Source organism: Apodemus sylvaticus, chromosome 2, assembly GCF_947179515.1.
Source record: "Apodemus sylvaticus chromosome 2, mApoSyl1.1, whole genome shotgun sequence".
NCBI classification, from domain to species: Eukaryota; Metazoa; Chordata; class Mammalia; order Rodentia; family Muridae; genus Apodemus; species Apodemus sylvaticus.
The window spans coordinates 40000171-40021124 of NC_067473.1; positions in this window are offsets into that span (position 1 = coordinate 40000171).

Genomic DNA, 20954 nt, shown 5'->3' on the forward strand with positions numbered 1-20954 from the left:
AAGGTGACCCCGTCCCTCCAGTGGGGGCCATGTCTATCTATTGGAGACAGTCTCTTTAGGTTCTATCTCCCTGCTCTTAGGCATTTCAGCTCATGTCATTCCCACTGGGTCCCAGGAGCCTCTCAAATCCCTGGCATCAGGGATTTTCTAGTGGTTCCTCAAGTTCCCCACCCCCACACCACTTATTTCTATTCATTCTGTTGTGGCCTTCGGGACTTCTCTCCTTTCTCTTCCAGTACCTGGTCCTGTCCCCCTCTTCCTCCTTTACTTTTAATTGTTTTAAAAACTTAAAAATAAAAATAGAATTAGTTTCCTCTTCCTACTCTTTTCCCATTAGTATCCCAACAATTTTGAAATTGATCAGTACATTTAGGCAGATTGGTTAGTCACACCTGGAAAGTAGTGCTTTTTACTCCATTGACCGCTAAACTACATGTTTAATAGAATATTCTAAGCATTGGCCATTCTCTTGTACTTACCATTTGTCCCATTCTACTTGTCCATAAACATAAAAAAAAAAAGAATAGTGTGAAATACATTTCCCCAGATATCAGAATTTTCATGATTCTCCCCTTCTCATCTGGAAGAAGGTGGAAGAAGTCGTATTCAATTTTGGAATAAATATGAGATTTTTATAATTATTGAAATATACAGGTTTTCATTGGATAGATACATAGTTTTTGAAATAGATCTTAAGGTTTAAAAATATTTCATGTGACTCATAATGTCCTGTTAGCAACCCTGAACTTTATCTGCAGTCATTTGCAGCTTCTTGGCACTTGGCAACAAATAACCAATCTTGACTTCTCTGCTTTCACGGAATACCATCTGAAACAAATGTTTTTTGTTTGTTTGTTTGTATATAGTTTTTTATTATTAGATATTTACTTTATTTACATTTCAAATAGTTTGCCCTTTTTGCATTAAACCCCCCTCCCACCCTCCCTCCTCCAGCTCACCCCGCCGCAATTTCCTGACTTTTATTCCCCTATTCTGGTGAATTGAGCCTTCGCAAGACAAATGGCCTCTCCTCTCCTTCATGTCTGAAATGGTCATCCTCCGCTACATATGTACCTGAAACAAATGATTGTTGTTTAGAAAAATGAACAAGTTGCAATCTGCCATCTTTTTTTTTCTTTTCTTTTTCTTTTTTTTTTTGAAAATGAACTTGACATTATATGCATACGAATAAGTTTGTTTAGTGTATCTCAGGTATATATAACTTAAAGCTAACCACTTTGTATTGGATAAGCAATTAGGAGCTCATCCCTGAGAGGGGCTAATTTTCATTAGTCATTAGCTGTCATTAGTTCCCTACCTGGTTCTCTTTCTAGGAGTGAAACCCCTTGAGAGGTCCCTCTTCCAAGTTAGCATATCTACTGACTATATGTAGTCCCCCCATAACTACACTAGCTTCTGGGAGTTCTCTAGGCTTCTAGTACCAGGCATGATTTCCTTTTTATTGAGTGGGTCTTAAGGCCAACTAGAGAGCTCTTGGTTACCACTGAGATATTAGTGCCATTATTGCCCCTTTAATAATATCTTGTCATACTGGTCATTTTTACAGTTCTTTCTGATACCTTGGCATGCTACCTTGCTTATTGTCTTCTTCTGATACCTTGGCATACTACTTTGCTTATTATCGTCTTGAATTGTCCTAGAATGACAGTAATAATATTACATACCAATGCTTATGTTGTATTGTTTGACATTTCTAATGCTTTACCCTATTTTTTGTAAAATCTACCTAAGAATCAATAGCTTATTTTATCAATGTGAAACATTTTATAGTAATATTATATTGACCTTCAATTTTGTTTTATCTAACATTGTGATAACCTTTTTCATTTTATTCCTTCATATATTGTCTCAGCTATTCTGTTACTGTTTTTTAAAACAATTATGTTGGAATAGAATTTTTATAATTTTCATATTTTCATAATATGAAATATATTCATAATTTTCATATTTTATGGGTACTTTATACTTTTAGATATAAGTTCTTTGTACACATGCACTTATTTTTCTATTAATTATCAATATAAATTAATTCTAATTAATTCTATTAATTCTATTAATTAATCTGTCTTGTTTGGATACAGAGCCCAATTAAGATGACATGAAATATATTTTCATTCATCAAATATTTGACTATATATTTTTTTTATTATTCGATATAATTTATTTACATTTCAAATGATTTCCCCTCTTCTAGCCCCCCCACTCCCCGAAAGTCCCGCAAGCCCCCTTCTCTTCCCCTGTCCTCCCACCCACCCCTTCCCACTTCCCCGTTCTGGTTTTGCTGAATACTGTTTCACTGAGTCTTTCCAGAACCAGGGGCCACTCCTCCTTTCTTCTTGTACCTCATTTGATGTGTGGATTATGTTTTGGGTATTCCAGTTTTCTGGGTTAATATCCACTTATTAGTGAGTGCATACCATGATTCACCTTTTGAGTCTGGGTTACCACACTTAGTATGATATTCTCTAGCTCCATCCATTTGCCTAAGAATTTCATGAATTCATTGTTTCTAATGGCTGAATAGTACTCCAATGTGTAGATATACCACATTTTTTGCATCCACTCTTCTGTTGAGGGATACCTGGGTTCTTTCCAGCATCTGGCAATTACAAATAGGGCTGCTATGAACATAGTAGAACATGTATCCTTATTACATGGTGGGGAGTCTTCTGGGTATATGCCCAGGAGTGGTATAGCAGGATCTTCTGGAAGTAAGGTGCCCAGTTTTCGGAGGAACCGCCAGACTGATTTCCAGAGTGGTTGTACCAATTTGCAACCCCACCAGCAGTGGAGGAGTGTTCCTCTTTCTCCACACCCTCTCCAACACCTGCTGTCTCCTGAATTTTTAATCTTAGCCATTCTGACTGGTGTAAGATGAAATCTCAGGGTTGTTTTGATTTGCATTTCCCTAATGTCTAATGAAGTTGAGCATTTTTTAAGATGCTTCTCCGCCATCCGAAGTTCTTCAGGTGAGAATTCTTTGTTTAACTCTGTACCCCATTTTTTAATAGGGTTGTTTGGTTTTCTGGAGTCTAACTTCTTGAGTTCTTTATATATATTGGATATTAGCCCTCTATCTGATGTAGGATTGGTGAAGATCTTTTCCCAATTTGTTGGTTGCCGATTTGTCCTCTTGATGGTGTCCTTTGCCTTACAGAAACTTTGTAATTTTATGAGGTCCCATTTGTCAATTCTTGCTCTTAGAGCATACGCTATTGGTGTTCTGTTCAGAAACTTTCTCCCTGTACCGATGTCCTCAAGGGTCTTCCCCAGTTTCTTTTCTATTAGCTTCAGAGTGTCTGGCTTTATGTGGAGGTCCTTGATCCATTTGGGTTTGAGCTTAGTACAAGGAGACAAGGATGGATCAATTCACATTCTTCTGCATGCTGACCTCCAGTTGAACCAGCACCATTTGTTGAAAAGGCTATCTTTTTTCCATTGGATGTTTTCAGCCTCTTTGTCGAGGATCAAGTGGCCATAGGTGTGTGGGTTCATTTCTGGATCTTCAATCCTGTTCCATTGATCCTCCTGCCTGTCACTGTACCAATACCATGCAGTTTTTAACACTATTGCTCTGTAGTATTGCTTGAGGTCAGGGATACTGATTCCCCCAGATTTTCTTTTGTTGCTGAGAATAGTTTTAGCTATCCTGGGTTTTTTGTTGTTCCAGATGAATTTGATAATTGCTCTTTCTAACTCTGTGAAGAATTGAGTTGGGATTTTGATGGGTATTGCATTGAATCTGTATAGTGCTTTAGGCAAAATGGCCATTTTAACTATATTGATTCTACCGATCCATGAGCATGGGAGGTTTTCCCATTTTTTGAGGTCTTCTTCCATTTCCTTCTTCAGGGTCTTGAAGTTCTTGTCATACAGATCTTTCACATGTTTGGTAAGAGTCACCCAAAGATACTTTATACTGTTTGTGGCTATTGTGAAGGGGGTCATTTCCCTAATTTCTTTCTCAGCCTGCTTATCCTTTGAGTATAGGAAGGCCACTGATTTGCTTGAGTTGACTTTATAACCTGCCACTTTGCTGAAGTTGTTTATCAGCTGTAGGAGCTCTCTAGTGGAGTTCTTTGGGTCACTTAGGTAGACGATCATGTCGTCTGCAAATAATGATAGTTTGACTTCTTCCTTTCCAATTTGTATCCCTTTGACCTCCTTATGTTGTCGAATTGCCCAAGCTAGTACCTCAAGTACAATATTGAAAAGATAAGGAGAAAGGGGGCAGCCTTGTCTGGTCCCTGATTTCAGTGGGATTGCTTCAAGTTTCTCTCCATTTAGTTTGATGCTGGCTACCGGTTTGCTGTATATTGCTTTTACTATGTTTAGGTACGGGCCTTGAATTCCTGTTCTCTCCAAGACTTTAAGCATGAAGGGATGCTGAATTTTTTCAAATGCTTTTTCAGCATCCAATGAAATGACCATGTGGTTTTGTTCTTTGAGTTTGTTTATGTAGTGGATTGTATTGATGGATTTCTGTATATTGAACCAACCCTGCATTCCCGGGATAAAGCCTACTTGATCATGGTGGATGATCGTTTTGATGTGTTCTTGGATTCGGTTGGCAAGAATTTTATTGAGTATTTTTGCATCGATGTTCATAAGGGAAATTGGTCTGAAGTTCTCTTTCTTTGTTGGATCTTTGTGTGGCTTTGGTATCAGCGTAATTGTGGCTTCGTAGAAGGAATTGGGTAGTGTTCCTTCTGTTTCTATTTTGTGGAATAGTTTGAAGAGTATTGGTGTTAACTCTTCTTTGAAGGTCTGGTAGAATTCTGCACTGAAGCCATCTGGTCCTGTGCTTTTTTTGGTTGGAAGACTTTCTGTGACTCCTTCTATTTCTTTAGGCATTATGGGACTGTTTAGATGGTCTAGTTGGTCCTGATTTAATTTTGGTATTTGGTATCTGTCAAGGAAATTGTCCATTTCCTCCAGATTCTCCAGTTGTGTTGAGTATAGACTCTTGTAGTAGGATCTGATGATTTTTTGGATTTCCTCAGTTTCCGTTGTTATATCTCCCTTTTCATTTCTAAGTTTGTTAATTTGGATACTTTCTCTGTGCCCTTTGGTCATTCTGGCTAAGGGTTTATCTATCTTGTTGATTTTCTCAAAGAACCAGCTCCTGGTATTGTTGATTTTTTGTATGGTTCTCTTTGTTTCTACTTGATTGATTTCGGCCCTGAGTTTGATGATTTCCTGCCTTCTACTCCTCCTGGGTGAAATAGCTTCTTTTTGTTCCAGGGCTTTCAGGTGTGTCATTAAGCTGGTAATGTATGCTCTCTCCATTTTCTTTTTGGAGGCACTCAGGGCTATGAGTTTTCCTCTTAGCACTGCTTTCATTGTGTCCCATAGATTTGGGTATGTTGTGTTTTCATTTTCATTGTGTTCTAAAAAGTCTTTAATTTCTTTCTTTATTTCTTCCTTGACCAAGGTATCATTGAGTAGAGTATTGTTCAGTTTCCACGTGTATGTGGGCTTTCTGTTGTTTCTGTTGCTATTGAAGACCACTTTTACTCCATAGTGATCAGATAGGAGGCATGGGATTAGTTCGATCTTCTTATATTTGTTGAGGTCTGTCTTGTGACCAATTATATGGTCGATTTTGGAGAAGGTACCATGAGGTGCTGAGAAAAAGGTATATTCTTTTGTTTTAGGATAGAATGTTTTATATATATCTGTTAAATCTAATTGGTCCAAAGCTTCAATTAGTTTCATTGTGTCCCTGTTTAGTTTCTGTTTTCCTGATCTGTCCATTGAGGAAAGTGCAGTGTTGAAGTCACCCACAATTATTGTGTTAGGTGCAATGTGTGCTTTTAGTTTTAATAAAGTTTCTTTTACGAAAGAGGGTGCCCTTGCATTTGGGGCATAGATGTTCAGGATTGACAGTTCTTCTTTTTGTATTTTTCCTTTGACCAGCAAGAAGTGTCCCTCAGGGTCTCTTTTGATGACTTTGGGTTGAAAGTCAATTTTATCTGATATTAAAATGGCTACTCCAGCTTGTTTCCTGAGACCATTTGCTTGTAAAATTGTCTTCCAGCCTTTTACTCTAAGGTAGTGTTTGTCTTTGACCCTGAGGTGTGTTTCCTGTAAGCAGCAAAATGTAGGGTCCTGTTTACGTATCCATTCAGTTAGTCTGTGTCTTTTTATTGGGGCATTAAGTCCATTGATGTTAAGAGATATTAAGGAATAGTGATTGTTACTTCCTATCATTTTTGACGTTATTTTTTAAATTTGAATGCTTAACTTCTTTTGGGTTTGATGAAAGGTTACTATCTTGCTTTTTCCAGGGTGAAGTTTCCCTCCTTGTATTGGTGTTGTCCTCCTATTATCCTTTTTAGGGCCGGGTTTGTGGATAGATATTGGGTAAACTTGGTTTTGTCATGAAATATCTTAGTTTCTCCATCTATGGTGATTGAGAGTTTTGCTGGATATAGTAGTTTTGGTTGGCATTTGTGTTCTCTTAGAGTCTGCATGAGATCTGCCCAGGACCTTCTAGCCTTCATAGTCTCAGGTGAAAAGTCTGCTGTGATTCTGATAGGTCTTCCTTTATATGTTACTTGGCCTTTTTCTCTTACTGCCTTTAGAATTCTTTCTTTGTTTAGAACATTTGGTGTTTTGATTATTATGTGACGGGAAGTATTTCTGTTCTGGTCCAGTCTGTTTGGAGTTCTGTAGGCTTCTTGTATATTCATGGGCATCTCTCTCTTTAGGTTAGGGAAGTTTTCTTCCATAATTTTATTGAAGATATTTGCTGGCCCTTTAAGTTGTAAATCTTCACTCTCATCTATGCCTATAATCCTTAGGTTTGGTCTTCTCATTGTGTCCTGGATTTCCTGGATATTTTGGGTTACAAGCTTTTTGCATTTTGCATTTTCTTTAACTGTTGAGTCCATGGTTTCTATGGAATCTTCAGCATCTGAGATTCTTTCTTCTATCTCTTGTATTCTGTTGTTGATATTTGTATCTCTGTCCCCTGATTTCTTCCCAAGGCTTTCTATCTCCAAAGTTGTCTCCCTTTGAGTTTTCTTAGTTGTTTCTACTTCTGATTTTAGATCCTGGATGGTTTTCCTTAGCTCCTTCACTTGCATGTTTGTGTTTTCCTGTAATTCTTTAAGAGATTTTTGTGTTTCCTCTTTCATGAGCTCAGCCTGTTGACCAAAGTTCTCCTGTATTTCTTTAAGAGATTTTTGTGTTTCGTCTTTCATGACCTCAGCCTGTTGAGCAAAGTTCTCCTGTATTTCTTTAAGTGTTTTTTGCATTTCCTCCTTGTTGGCTTTTGTATTCTCCTGGATTTCTTTCAATGATTTTTGTGTTTCCCTTGCAAGGGCTTCTAACTTTTGATCCATTTTCTCCTGAATTTCTTTATGTATGACCTTCATGTGTTCCTGTACCAGCATCATGACCAGTGATTTTAAATCCAAATCTTGTTTTACTGGTGTGATGGGGTATCCAGGACATGTTGGTAGAGGAGAATTGGGTTCAGATGTTGCCATATTGCCTTGATTTTTGTTAGTGACGTTCCTGCGTTTGCCTTTTGCCATCTAGATCTCACTGGTGTTAGTTTATCTTGTCAGTGCTGGACTCACCAGTGCAAGCTGCCCCTTCCCAGTTGGCCTCTGGTGCACAGCTTACCTCCTGCACTGCTTGTAGACAGTGTGCTGCTGCCCAGGCTGTTCTGATCCCAAAGCAGGCACCCGAAGGCTCCTGCTGGGGCCCGCTGGATTCCCTGGAGCACACTGACTTCTCCCATCTGGCCGCCCGGAAGCCCAGCTAGCCACTTGCAGGACTTGGAGATGTAATGCTGCCGCCCAGCCTGATCTGGATCCGGAAGCGGAGAGAGTAGAGCTAAGGGCTTCTGCCTGAGGCCTTGCCCCAGATTGTGTCTGTGGAGCAGATGGAGCCCGTGTGCACTCCCAGGGAGTGCCGACGGTGTATGCTACTGTGACCTCCCCTGTGTTCCGCTCACTCAGCTGGGCAGCAGATCTGCCAACCGGGCTGTTGCACACAAGGTTAGCCTGGCCGCCCAGTCCCTGAGTCCAGGCAAAAGCCTGGGAGGCCAAGGTCCGAGCAAAGTTCCCCTAGGGCTATGACTGTTAATTGGGTTTGCCAGGTGACTAGGATGGCGGGCGTGTGCGCCCGCGCTCCCTGAAAGCGCTGGGAGAGTCTGCTTTGCTAACAAACACCTGGGCGGGTTGACTCACAGATGGCCCACCAAGCCGCCCAGTTCTTGGGGTCAGTCCTGTGCCTTTTGGGGCCTGGACCCCCGCTTTGTTAGCCTTAGGCTATGCCTGTTACAGGTCTGCCCGCCTGAGCTCTCTGTCGTCCTGCAGGCGAAATGGCGGTGGCGCGCTCGCAGGCCTGGGCAAAAAACCTCCTGGTTGGGTTGGCACCCCGATGGCCCCCCGACCCGCCCAGGGCCTGGGTGCAGGCCAACACCCGTCGGGCTCAGACCACCGCGGTGTTGGCCTCGGATTATGTTTGTGTACCTCAGTCTGTCCGATTCCTGGAGTACGGAACCAAGATGGATGCTCCTCTCCTGACTGGTGGGAGGCCGAGTTCTGAAGTGGCCTCCATGCAGGAAAGGCGCCGCACAACTGCAGCTGCTTGCTGCCCGGCTGGTCAGCGAAGGTCAGTGGTCGTGGGCGCAGGGCCTAACTGGTCCCTGTGACGCCTTGGTTCCACTGCTGATGGCCCTTCAGCTGGAGCAGCCACTGCTGCCGCTGCCGCCGCCGCCGCCGCCGCTGCCGCCCACCTTGACTATATTTTTAATACCCATATTCACAAGAATATTTTTCTTGGAATTGGCCTACTCCTGCTTTATTACATATTATAAATAATTATTATAACAAAATATATTATAATTTTCAAACTTGAATTATGCTTGAAAATGCTTGAGTGCATAGTATGTTTTTCATATTTCATGATATATTTTCTATAACTAATCATTCACAATCTTCCTTAAAATGATGACCACACTTGAAATTTTCTCATGATCTTTCATGCTCACTATTGGAACAAATAAGTATGTGATGAATATAATTCGTATATATTCATGCCAAATTTAAATTTAGAATTTAGAAAGAAATAGCCTCTTTTAAGTGAATAAATTTTAAGTAATCCAAGGCTAAGTTTAAAGAGCCACTTTGTTTTTGCACATTATTTTTTAAGTTTTGCTTTTGTTTTTGTTTTTTTTGTTTTTTTGAGACAGGGTTTCTCTGTGTAGCTCTGGCTGTTCTGGAACTCACTCTGTAGACCAGGCTGGCCTCGAACTCAGAAATCCGCCTGCCTCTGCCTCCCAAGTGCTGGGATTACAGGGGTGCGCCACCACGCCCGGCTATTTTTTAAGTTTTAAAGTCTATTTTTTATTGTAATGTCCAGATTAGCACTGAGATTTCCACACACATTAGCATGCTCACTTCACAGTGATAAGAGACTGACCCTTGAAGCATATGCATGCTTTGAGCATGTCTACAATTTTTCAAGGAGCAGACATGAAGCGGCAGTGGTTACTTTCTGCAAATGTGTCATGATAGCTCTATAAATTCTGTTCCCCTCCTCAGTGAGCATCATCCAATACTATAAGCTCAGTGGTTGGGACGGAAGAGGAGTGCTTTCTCACTGTCTCAGAGCATGAAGTTTCATATGAATCGTCAGTTGGATTTGGATTCTACCCAGTTCTCTCTGTCTGTGTAATCATGTGACTTCTCTTTTGTACCAAGGTTGGAAAAAGACAGACTTCTCCCTGTAAAATTGCTAATGGTTCTGGACTGTGCTCTCACTCTCCTTTCACTGATCACTTTACCAAATTTCTTTCTCCCAACACAGGCATTAAGATTAGGATTTCTACGTGCATTTGTGGAGAGTACATCCAGTTCATAGCACATATGCTCAAAATCTTGGGAAAATCCTTCCAAAGAAGTGATGGTTTGCTAAGAAAATGCAATTTTATATTGAGTCTAATAATTCTATATGGAGTCATATATCAGTCAAAACAAGGCAGCAGACATATGGGGAACATAGAAAATCTGTTTTGGGATGCTGAAAATAAAGTTAAAACTATTTTACTAATAATATTAGAAGCCGCGTGCCAGGTAATTATTAAAGAGTAACTGAGAATGGAAAATATATGTTTTTTTTTCCAAAAATTTACTGCTAATGTCTTACTAATATTTTGCATTTATTTTTTTAAGACTTCACTATGAAAATTATAGAGAATATATGTTAGAAACTTCAGGGTACAGAGAGTGACTGGATAAGATGCTTGGTCAGAAATGTAAGGATCTGAGTGGGAATTTTCAATACTCACATAGAAAGTAGAGCCTGGCAGTGAACATCTGCAACTAAAGCCCAGGGAAGTGAAAAAAGGAGGATATCTTGGACCTGATGGTTAGCTAGACCAGCCACAACTGGAAGCTCTGTTTTCAATAAGACACTGTCTCAAAGAATAGGGTGGAGAAAGATGCAGGAAAGTATCTGTGATAGTTTGTATATGCTTGGCCCAGGGAGTGGTACTGTGGGAGGTATGACCTTGTTAGTGTAGGTATGTCACTGTGGGCATGTCATTAAGACCTAGCTGCCTGAAGTCAGTGTTCTCCTAGTGGACTTTGGATGAAGATGTAGAACTCTCAGCTCTTCCTGCACCATGTCTGCCTGGACACTACCATGATAATGAACTGAACCTCTGAACCTGCAAGTCAGTTCCAATTAAATGTTATCCTTATAAGAGTTGTTTTGGTCATGGTATGTCTTCACAGCAATAGAACATTGACTAAGACAGCATCCTTATGTTGACTTCTGTCATCCAGAAGTGCTGCAGGTGTGGACATACATCTGTATGGGAGAGAGGAAGGTAGAGAGGGATATTTATATATAATATCTACCTCTATATCTATCCTCTCTCCCTCTCTCTCTCTCTCTCTCTCTCTCTCTCTCTCTCTCTCTCTCTCTCTCTCTCTCTCTCTCTCTCTGTGTGTGTGTGTGTGTGTGTGTGTGTGTGTGAAGAGAAGCAATAAACTTGGAGTTATATAACATTGGAAAACTATAACAGCAAAAGACACCCACAAAAGAAAAAAGAATGCATGAGATAAAGAGGCCAACAATAATCTGACGGGATTCATTGTGGATTTTATTTTTATTGTTGTAATTATGTTTCACATTATAAAAGTTAATGTTGCAAAAAATTATTTTAAAAATCATAAGTATTCACACTCATGTATCAGCCATTTGAAACTTTTGTAAAAATAAAACCACAGTGTTTTAGTAATGACCAAGGTACAGTTTAAAAAGTTTTATTATAAAATTCAAATTTTTGCTCAATTCTGTTGTCACATAATTATGTAGTGAGAAATATATGGTGATGTTCCAATTACATGGATATTCTTTTCTTAGTCTGTAGTTCATACTATATAATTACCTACTTGAATAAATTTTGCAATGGTGCAAAGACAAATATCCTATAACAAACAACTCTTAACTGCTTCCTTTGTGCAATCCTGTATCTTTCTGGTACTTTCTGCTTATTCGGCAACATGTTTTCATCTTTACTTTTAACACATGGTCAGTAGTTTCTCATCAATTATTTAGGGAAGGCTACATTCAAAAGGGTTATGAATGATGCTATTATCTATCTGAAACCCTTTAAAAGGTCTGAATTCTAAAGTCTCTCAAACTGAAAAGTCTAGCCTTTATTCCTTATGATTGATAAAATCTTCCTACTGTCATCAATCTCTGTACAAGGAAAGGGGATTTTCTCCCCATGTTGCTCATGAGTGAGATGAGAGTCAGTCATTGTGTAGCTCTCCTATCCCAGATCCAAACACAATGACTCATAGTTATCTGTTCCACTAGCAAGTGGCACAGATAAGATAGCAGCATGGCCCACAGTTGACAGGGCTATTGGTGAACTTTTCCAATGCCTTGCATCTTATTTCTTAGGACTATTATTATTTCTTGACTGACTTAGTGGCTGGATTGTTGGGTAATGTATATAAGGAATGAATGTAAACTGTTAGGCAAGTGTGTTTATCCTGCTGAACTAATACCAATTGTCTTTGATACTCTTATAAGTGTAAACGTTGCTTCTATTTACTCAGATGAGGGGATAAGATGAGAACTATACCCAACCTTTATAAACACATGGCTTGGGTTGATCCCAGAGTGCTTCTACCTAACTGTCCCTCAGTCTAGTCCTGACAGTATCTAGACACCATACAATATAATCTTCTGTAAGTCTGGACCTTGAAGGCTTCAGCTTCCAGCCTCTGTCTGCTAATCTAGGCCTAGAATGTTTCAGCCTCTGAGAATTACTGAACTCTGGCTGGCTGGTTCAACTCAGCTGTTCTGGCTCAAACTCTTCTCGAAGCTGACTGAATCAAATTGGCTTCTCTTGGCTTCTGACTTAATTGATCTGTTTGAAAAGAATGCCTCTACATTCCACGAACAAACTGATCCAAACAGAATTGAATTGAATTGAATTGAACTGAACTGAACTGAACTGAATTGAATTAAATTGAATTGAATTGAACTGAACTGTTTTTCTTCACTGCTCTTTAAGTAGCATCTCTTTCCTGTCTGTTCCTGTGAGAGTTAGGACTATCCTATCTCTAACTGGTTACTTGGTCCATTAGATGCCATTGTTTGGGATTAAAGGTGCATGGTATGGTAGGTCTATCTCTAACTGGTTACTTTGTCCATTAGATGCCATTGTTTTGGATTAAAGGTGCATGGTATGGTAGGTCTGCATTCCAACCCAGTATGTGTTCTCTTAACAGAGCAGCCATGTTGCTGGGTTAAAATCACTCTACACATCATTTTTCACTTCCAACTTCATCCCCAAGTTCACATATAGCACACAGAAAACTCAGTGAGGGAAACGTTTTATTCCTACTTCAAAATAGAGTTCATTTATTTTTGATATTGTAGAAAGCAGTTTAGCAGTTTGTATTGAAAACAAGAACCTTATAACCCTATAATTTTAGGAAATTAGTATTTACATCAGGCAAAATGTGTACAGGAACATTTATAGTTTTATTTGTAGCAGTTAAGAGCTGGAAAATGTCTGAATGCCTTTCATTGAGTGAAAACAAACAAAAATTTGGTATGCATATTACAGTACGATAGTTTCCATGTGGTATGTTCCGCACCAAAACTCAAAGTGGAGTTCGATGGCAGAGAAATCTTGAACAGTAGGAAACTCTTGAAGAGATGTCTAGCAGGAGAGGACCATACTGTTGTAGTTACTACTGTTAGAGTGGATTAATGCCAGCCAGTATTCTAAGAATGGGTCGGATTTTGAGGGGCTGGATTAGGATCCAGAAGAATAGATTATCAAAAGGTAAATTAAGTTTCTGGCTTCACACTATGCTCTGCTCTTGATGGGTGATCTCTCTGTAATATGTACTCCTACAATCATGCCATTCACCACATTATGATGTACCCAGGGGCCCCTTACCAGTTCAGAGTGTAGCAAACTAAATTGACTAATGTGTACTCAAAAAATAAAGAAATATGTTAACAACATATACAACAAAGGGGATTCTCTAGAGAATTATGTTGAGTGTTAAAGCCTACTGTGGCAGGAGTTTCCCTGTCCAATTACATTATAATATTAGTGCAGTAGGAGGCCTATGATTGGACAGGGAAAAGGGAGGTGGAACAAAGAGTGCAGGGACAGAGAGCGACTCAGAGGAGGGGAGAGGAAGCCAAGATGGAGGTGGACTAAGAGGAAGAAGATCCTGATACTGCTTGGCTTTAAATAGCCATAGGTAGTTACGAATATCACATATAGGTAGAATAATTGGGATAACTTGCCTTATCTAGGTGGGCAGCTTGTATCATTATCAATTGGCTCTGAAATTATTGTGTGGTTATCTTGTGAATTAAGAATCTGCAAAGAACCCAGGTATCCCTCAACAGAAGAATGGATGCAAAAAAATGTGGTATACATACACAATGGAGTACTATTCAGCCATTAGAAACAATGAATTCATGAAATTCTTAGACAAATGGATGGAACTGGAGAACATCATACTAAGTGAGGTAACCCAGTCTCAAAAGATCAATCATGGTATGCATTCACTAATAAGTGGATATTAGCCTAGAAAATTGGAATACCTAAAATATAATCCTCACATCAAATGATGTACAAGAAGAATGGAGGTGTGGCCCCTGGTTCTGGAAAGACTCAGTGTAGCAGTATAGGGCAAAACCAGAACAGGGAAGTGGGAAGGGGTGGATGGGAGAACAGGGGGAGGGAAGAGGGCTATGGGACTTTCGGGGAGTCAGGGACCAGAAAAGGGGAAATCATTTGAAATGTAAATAAAAAATATATCGAAGAAAACAAAAGAAAAAAAGAATTTATTGATACATAAATCTGACTTGTTAATTATAAGCTTCTAGAGTTTTTTTTTTTTTTTCCTACTGGATTGCTGGGTGTTGTGGTGACTGATCATGGGGTAGACAGTCATTGTGTGGGGCTGGCATAGCAAAGGGCACTCAGAAGCTCTGGCCCTGCTGGAGAGTTGGCTTGCAGAGAATAGTTGAATGGACCACGGGAAACTGGCAGATTATCACCTAGTATTATGTCAGGTTTTTACATAGTATTATGCTGGGCCTGGAGGGAAGGAGAAAGAAAGACAGACAGACAGAGATAGATAGATAGATAGATAGAGAGAGAGAGAGAGAGAGAGAGAGAGAGATGCATCTATGGGTACAGGTAGAAGCCAGAAAAGGCAATAGACCCTTTGGTCTACTGGCCTTCCTGGAACTGGAGTTACAGGAAGTTGTTAATCTGTAATTGAACATGTAAGCTGGGAATTGAACAGGAGTCCTTTGGAAGAGCAACGCATACTTTTTAACAGCTGAGCCATCCTTCTAGCCCAAGTGAAATTCTTATACCAGATAAGGCAAGTATATGTAAGTATAATTTTTAAAGTACAAATGTGAAGATTCTGTGGCTAAAGTGGATTTCATAAAGATACTATAGGTAGAAATTATTTAAAAAGGAAAGTTATGTGGAAAGGATAGTATTTCAGCTCAGATGAATAGTGGGAAGAAAATTAAACAGCTAATTAACCAGCATTATTTTATTATTTGTTGATTTAATATGAGTGTTTTCCCTATATGTGTATTCACTATGGACAGGTTTGATATCTGCAAAGTCCAGAAGAGCTCCTTAAATTCTCTGGAGTTGGAATTATAGCTTGTTGTGTGTTAACAAGTAGGTCTGCTGTAAAAGTAGCAAGTACTCTATGCAATGAGCCACCATTTCAGAACCTTGAATAGCATTATTACAAGTACCTTTGACCTTTTGATATCTCTACTTAGAATCATCCTTGAATTCAAACTCCAGCAATATCACTTTCTTTTGTTTTTTTTTAATATTTTATACATCAAGTAAAAACTATTATTACAAATTTTAACTTAAATTATTGCCAAAAGCAATCTATAGATTCAATGAAATCCCCATCAAAATCCCAATTCAGTTCTTCATAAGAATTAGAAAGAGCAATTCTCAAATTCATCTGGAATAACAAAAAACCCAGGATAGCTAAAACTAATCTCAACAGTAAAAGAACTTCCGTGGGAATCAATATCCAGGACCTCAAGCAATACTACAGAGAAATAGTGTTAAAAACTGCATGGTATTGGTAGAGTGACAGGCAGGTAGATCAATGGAATAAAATTGAAGACCCAGAAATGAATCCACACACCTATGGTCACTTGATCTTCGACAAAGAACCTAAAACCATCCCGTGGAAATAAGATAGCCTTTTCAACAAATGGTGCTGGTTCAACTGGAGGTCAGCATGCAGAAGAATGCAAATCGATCCATTCTTATCTCCTTGCACTAAGCTCAACTCCAAATGGATCAAGAACCTCCACACAAAACCAGACACACTGAAACTAATAGGAAAGAAACTGGAAAGAGCATTGAGCACATGGGCACAGGGGGAAAATTTCCTGAACAGAACACCAATAGCTTATGTTCTAAGATCAAGAATTGACAAATGGGACTTCATAAAATTATAAAGTTCCTGTAAGGCAAAGGATACTGTCAAAATGACAAAACAGCAACTAACAAATTGGGAAAAGATCTTCACCAACCCTACATCAGACAGAAGGCTAATATCCAATATATAGAAAGAACTCAAGAACATAAACTCCAGAGAGCCAAATAACCCTATTAAAAAATAGGGTACAGAGCTGTACTGGCTGGTTTTGTGTGTCAACTTGACACATGCTGGAGTTATCACAGAGAAAGGAGCTTCAGTTAGGGAAGTGCCTCCATGAGATCCAGCTGTGCGGCATTTTCTCAATTAGTGATCAAGTGGGAAGGGCCCCTTGTGGGTGGCACTACCTTTGGGCTGGTGTTCTTGGATTCTATAAGAGAGCAGGCTGAGCAAGACAGGAGAAGCAAGCCAGTAAGGAACATCTCTCCATGGCCTCTGCATCAGCTTCTAACCTGCTTGAGTTCCAGTCCTGACTTCCTTTTGTGATGAACAGCAATGCACAAGTGTAAGCTGAATAAACCCTTTCCTCCATAACTTGCTTATTGGCCATGATATTTGTCCAGGGATAGAAACCCTGACTAAGACAAATTGGTACCAGCATAGCGGGGTATTCCTGTGACAACCTGACCATGTTTTGGGGAGGACTGTGGAAGGACTTTCGAACTTCGGGCTAGATGATCCATTCGGTGTTAAGAGCTCTGTGGAATGTTCTGTAGGAGCTTGGATGAAAATATTAAGAACAGTGCAGAAAATGGAGGCCTGGCTTGTGAAATTTCAGAGGGAAGATTAAAGACTCTTAAAGGGGCCATTTTTTGATTGTGAAGATTCTGTGGTTTTGGTTAACTGGGGCTGAAGAATCAGCTGTGATTAACAAGATACCAGAACCACTAAAGCAAACCTTTGTGTTTCTGGGACTATTGATGCTAGTTAGCTGGAGCTAAGAAATTAGCAGTGATTAAGAAGAAACCAGCATCACTGAGGTGAAATCTTCTGGGAAGTGTTTTCTGAGAGCACAGAGGCTGTGTTCCAGAGATAGCCACAGTTATATTTTGTGCTGTGGCTGGACTTGGTACTGTGTAAGAGTCACCCAGATGGTTCTGGTTTTGAAGGCATGAAGGGGTCATGAAAAGCAGCTGAGGTTCTTGGCACAGTGAGAGGCCACGGAAGGCCATTGGTGAAGATGCAGCCTCAGTTGCAATTGATGGCACAGGACTTGAAGGGAACATGCATAGGAGCAGAGACTTGTCACCATGAAGAGAGCCTATGAGAGGCTATTGGTGAAGCCTACTTACAGTGGAAGATAGCAGTGTTTTGGAGATGCCAGTACCATGTGATGACCACCAAGAACAGCAGCAGCAGTAGAGTACAGGCAGCTGGAGCCTAGAAGACAAGCTGTGTGCTACAAAGGGCAGAGCTTGAGAAGTGACCCAAGCCTTGGAGGAGCCCGGAAGATCGTGAGTTGGATCCCAGACATTGAACCATTGGAGTTTGAGTTTTGATTTTGGTTGTGACTGTGCCCTGATATGTTTCCCTCTTGAAAGAAGAAAGTATTTTAGTGGAGCCCACAGTTAAGAGACTTTGAATTTTTAAAAGAATGAATTTTAAAGACATTTTAAAGTGATTGAACTTTTAATATGTAAAGACTGTGGGACTTTGAAAGTAATTTAGATCTTGGGGATGAATAAGAAAGTAAGGGTTGAGGCTTAATAGTGATGTGTTTTTGTGTCAAGTTGACAAGGGGTCAATTGTACTGGCTAGTTTTGTGTGTCAACTTTACACATTCTGGAGTTATCACAAAGAAAGGAGCTTCAGTTGGGGAAGTGCCTCCATGAGATCCAGCTGTGCGGCATTTTCTTAATTAGTGGTCAAGGAGGGAGAGCCCCTTGTGGGTGGTACCACCTTTGGGCTGGTGGTCTTGGATTCTATAAGAGAGCAGGCTGAGCAAGACAGTGGAAGCAAGCCAGTAAGGAACATCTCTCCATAGCCTCTGCATCAGCTCCTAACCTGCTTGAGTTCCAGTCCTTACTTCCTTTTGTGATGAACAGCAATGCAGAAGTGTAAGCTGAATAAACCCTTTCCTCCCCAACTTGCTTATTGGTCATGATGTTTGTCCAGGGATAGAAACCCTGACTAAGACAAGAGCTAAACAAAGAAATTTTACCTGAAGAATTTCGAATGGCTAAGAAGCACCTTAAGAAATGTTCAACATCATTAGTTATTAGGGAAATGCAAATCAAAATAACCCTGAGATTTCACCTCACACCAGTCAGAATGGCTAAGATTAAAAACTCAGGAGACAGCAGGTGTTGGAGAAGATGTGGAGAAAGATCAACACACTCCTCCACTGCTGGTGGGATTGCAAGCTGGTACAACCACTCTGGAAATCAATCTGGCAGGTCTTCAGAAAACTGGGCATGACACTTCCTGAGGACCCTGCTATACCACTCCTGGGCATATACCCAGAAGATTCCCCGGCATGTAATAAGGACACATGCTCCACTATATTCATAGCAGCCTTACAATAGCCAGAAGCTGGAAAGAACCCAGATGTCCCTCAATGGAAGAATGGATACAGAAAATGTGGAATATTTACAAAATGGAATACTACTCAGCAAATAAAAACAATGAATTCATGAAATTCTTAGGCAAATGGTTGGAACTGGAAAATATCATCCAAAGTGAGGTAACTCATTCATAAAAGAACACACATAGAATGCAGTCACTGAATATTAGCCGGCTTGTGGCTCTACCCTGACCCAGATGAAAACACTCAGATACTGGACTCTCTCTTTACAGTCACATCTGGAGATGGTCACGTGACCTACACAAGTTCATATGCACCACCTTTGCCATAAATCTTGGCTTCATTTATTATTTATAACCCTAATCCTGACTTGTAATACTCCTGTTTTTATCAAGTTTCTCCAGCTCCTGATTTTCAGTTTGCCTTCAAGGATTTTGGGTTTGATCCAACCTTCCTTGAGGCCAAGCCCGAGGCCATAAATAAACACCTAGTTTTAAATGAGAGCTTTGAGCTTTTGCTTGAATCTTCCCTAGAATATTTCTCAAAATAGTATTACTGTTCTTTGGAAGGTTGTGGCCAGATCACAGATGAGCAGAGCTCAGCAGAGTGTAAATCTAGTCTGCCATCTAGCCAAGACCACACATGCACAGCCATACTAGGATCCCTCATCAATCTTAAGCGATGAAAGCATTTATAATGAATTCTGGACCACTATTGACTGAGTATGTAATACACACAAGTCATCTACAATTCAACTCGTATTGTGCTAATTTCATGGTTTAGATACATCCTTCTCATCAAATTTACATAGTATTTTTAAAGGACCAACTTATATTACACAAACCATGCCAGGCATAGTAGAGACAGGCCTGGCTAGAGTACATTTCCTCTTAGACACGAACAAAGATTTTAGCAGGGGTTTGGAGAAAAATCACAATCGCAACATCAAATATAGTTAGTAAAGTTGTAAGAGAATATTTTTGATAATTATATTTCCATATCTTAGAATTGAAGAAGAAAACAGGATAGAAAGGCAAATTAGAAGAGGAGTCTCAGTATTTGTTTTTTCCATCACATTCTGTTTTTAAGTTGAAAATATAAATCAGTATACAGAGAAGTACAATGCCTTTTTGTATGTGATCCAACTTGAAGGCACTAAGAAAACAGGAACAAGTTGTTAAATTGTTTCTCTCTCTCTCTCTGTCTCTCTCTCTCTCTGTCTCTCTCTGTCTCTCTCTCTCTCTCTCTCTCTCTCTCTCTGACACACAGACACACACACACACACACACACATACAAACACATACACATCAGGTTTGTAAACCACGACAGTGTTCCTCTGTATGTTATTATTTTGCATAAGATTTCTGAGTTCTTAGATTCTGAAATGGAATGAACAGCTACAGGGTAATTAGAATTTTTAAGTGCTTGCTTTAAATATTTTTTCTATTGGCTTGTGACATTACTATTTTTTCATTTTAAGTGAAGCTTAGAGTTTTGTTGAAAGGGTTAACATTTCTTCTATTAAAATGTATATTTAATATGCAAGTATATTTGATGCTCATTGGTAGAGTCACAATAGGAGCCATTCTGCTTTATGTACCAGTTATAAGGTTTAATATCATTATACTGCATGCAATATTAGTTTTTATTAGTCGCCATTAACAAGATGCTCTCTACTTGAATTTTCATTTACTTGTTCAATGCAAAAATTATCTTTGTAAAAGAGAAAAACACATCTTCAAGTGTCAGCTATATTAAATTAAAGAACTGTTTACCCTTCCTAAGAAAAGCATATGTATCTAAATAGGCATCTTTTACCGTTTGCATAGTAGATTGGAAATTAGCATTTTTGTTCATTTTCCCATGTATGCACAGTGCCTGGAAGAGTAATACTCCATGCATATCAGATCAGCCAGCCTACAATTTTTGTGCAATATATTATTTGGCAATCTAAAATTTGTAATTTGCATGAAATTGCTTAATTAAAATACAGTCACTCAGGGTATTAATTTCTCTGTCTGGCAGTTCAATGTACTAAAGGCGGGCTACAGAAAATGTGAAATCCTGTCAGATGTAACAGTAAAATATTAACAAAAAAAATTCCACTTCTGGCAACAAAGTGACAGAGCGATAATGCTTTTGCCCTGATTCCAGGTTCAAATATGAGCTTAGGTTGACATTGAAACTGACTAGGAAATTTACAATAGCAACTCTGGCTTTTTGCCAGGAACCTGCATGGTCCTTGATGAAAACTCCTTTGCTATAACTTCTGCATCCATGCAGACTTTTACATACAATCACAACCATATATACAGGTTCTTTAACACACACAGACACATGTATGTACACACACACACACACACACACACACACCTGTTTTCTTTTCTCATTACTA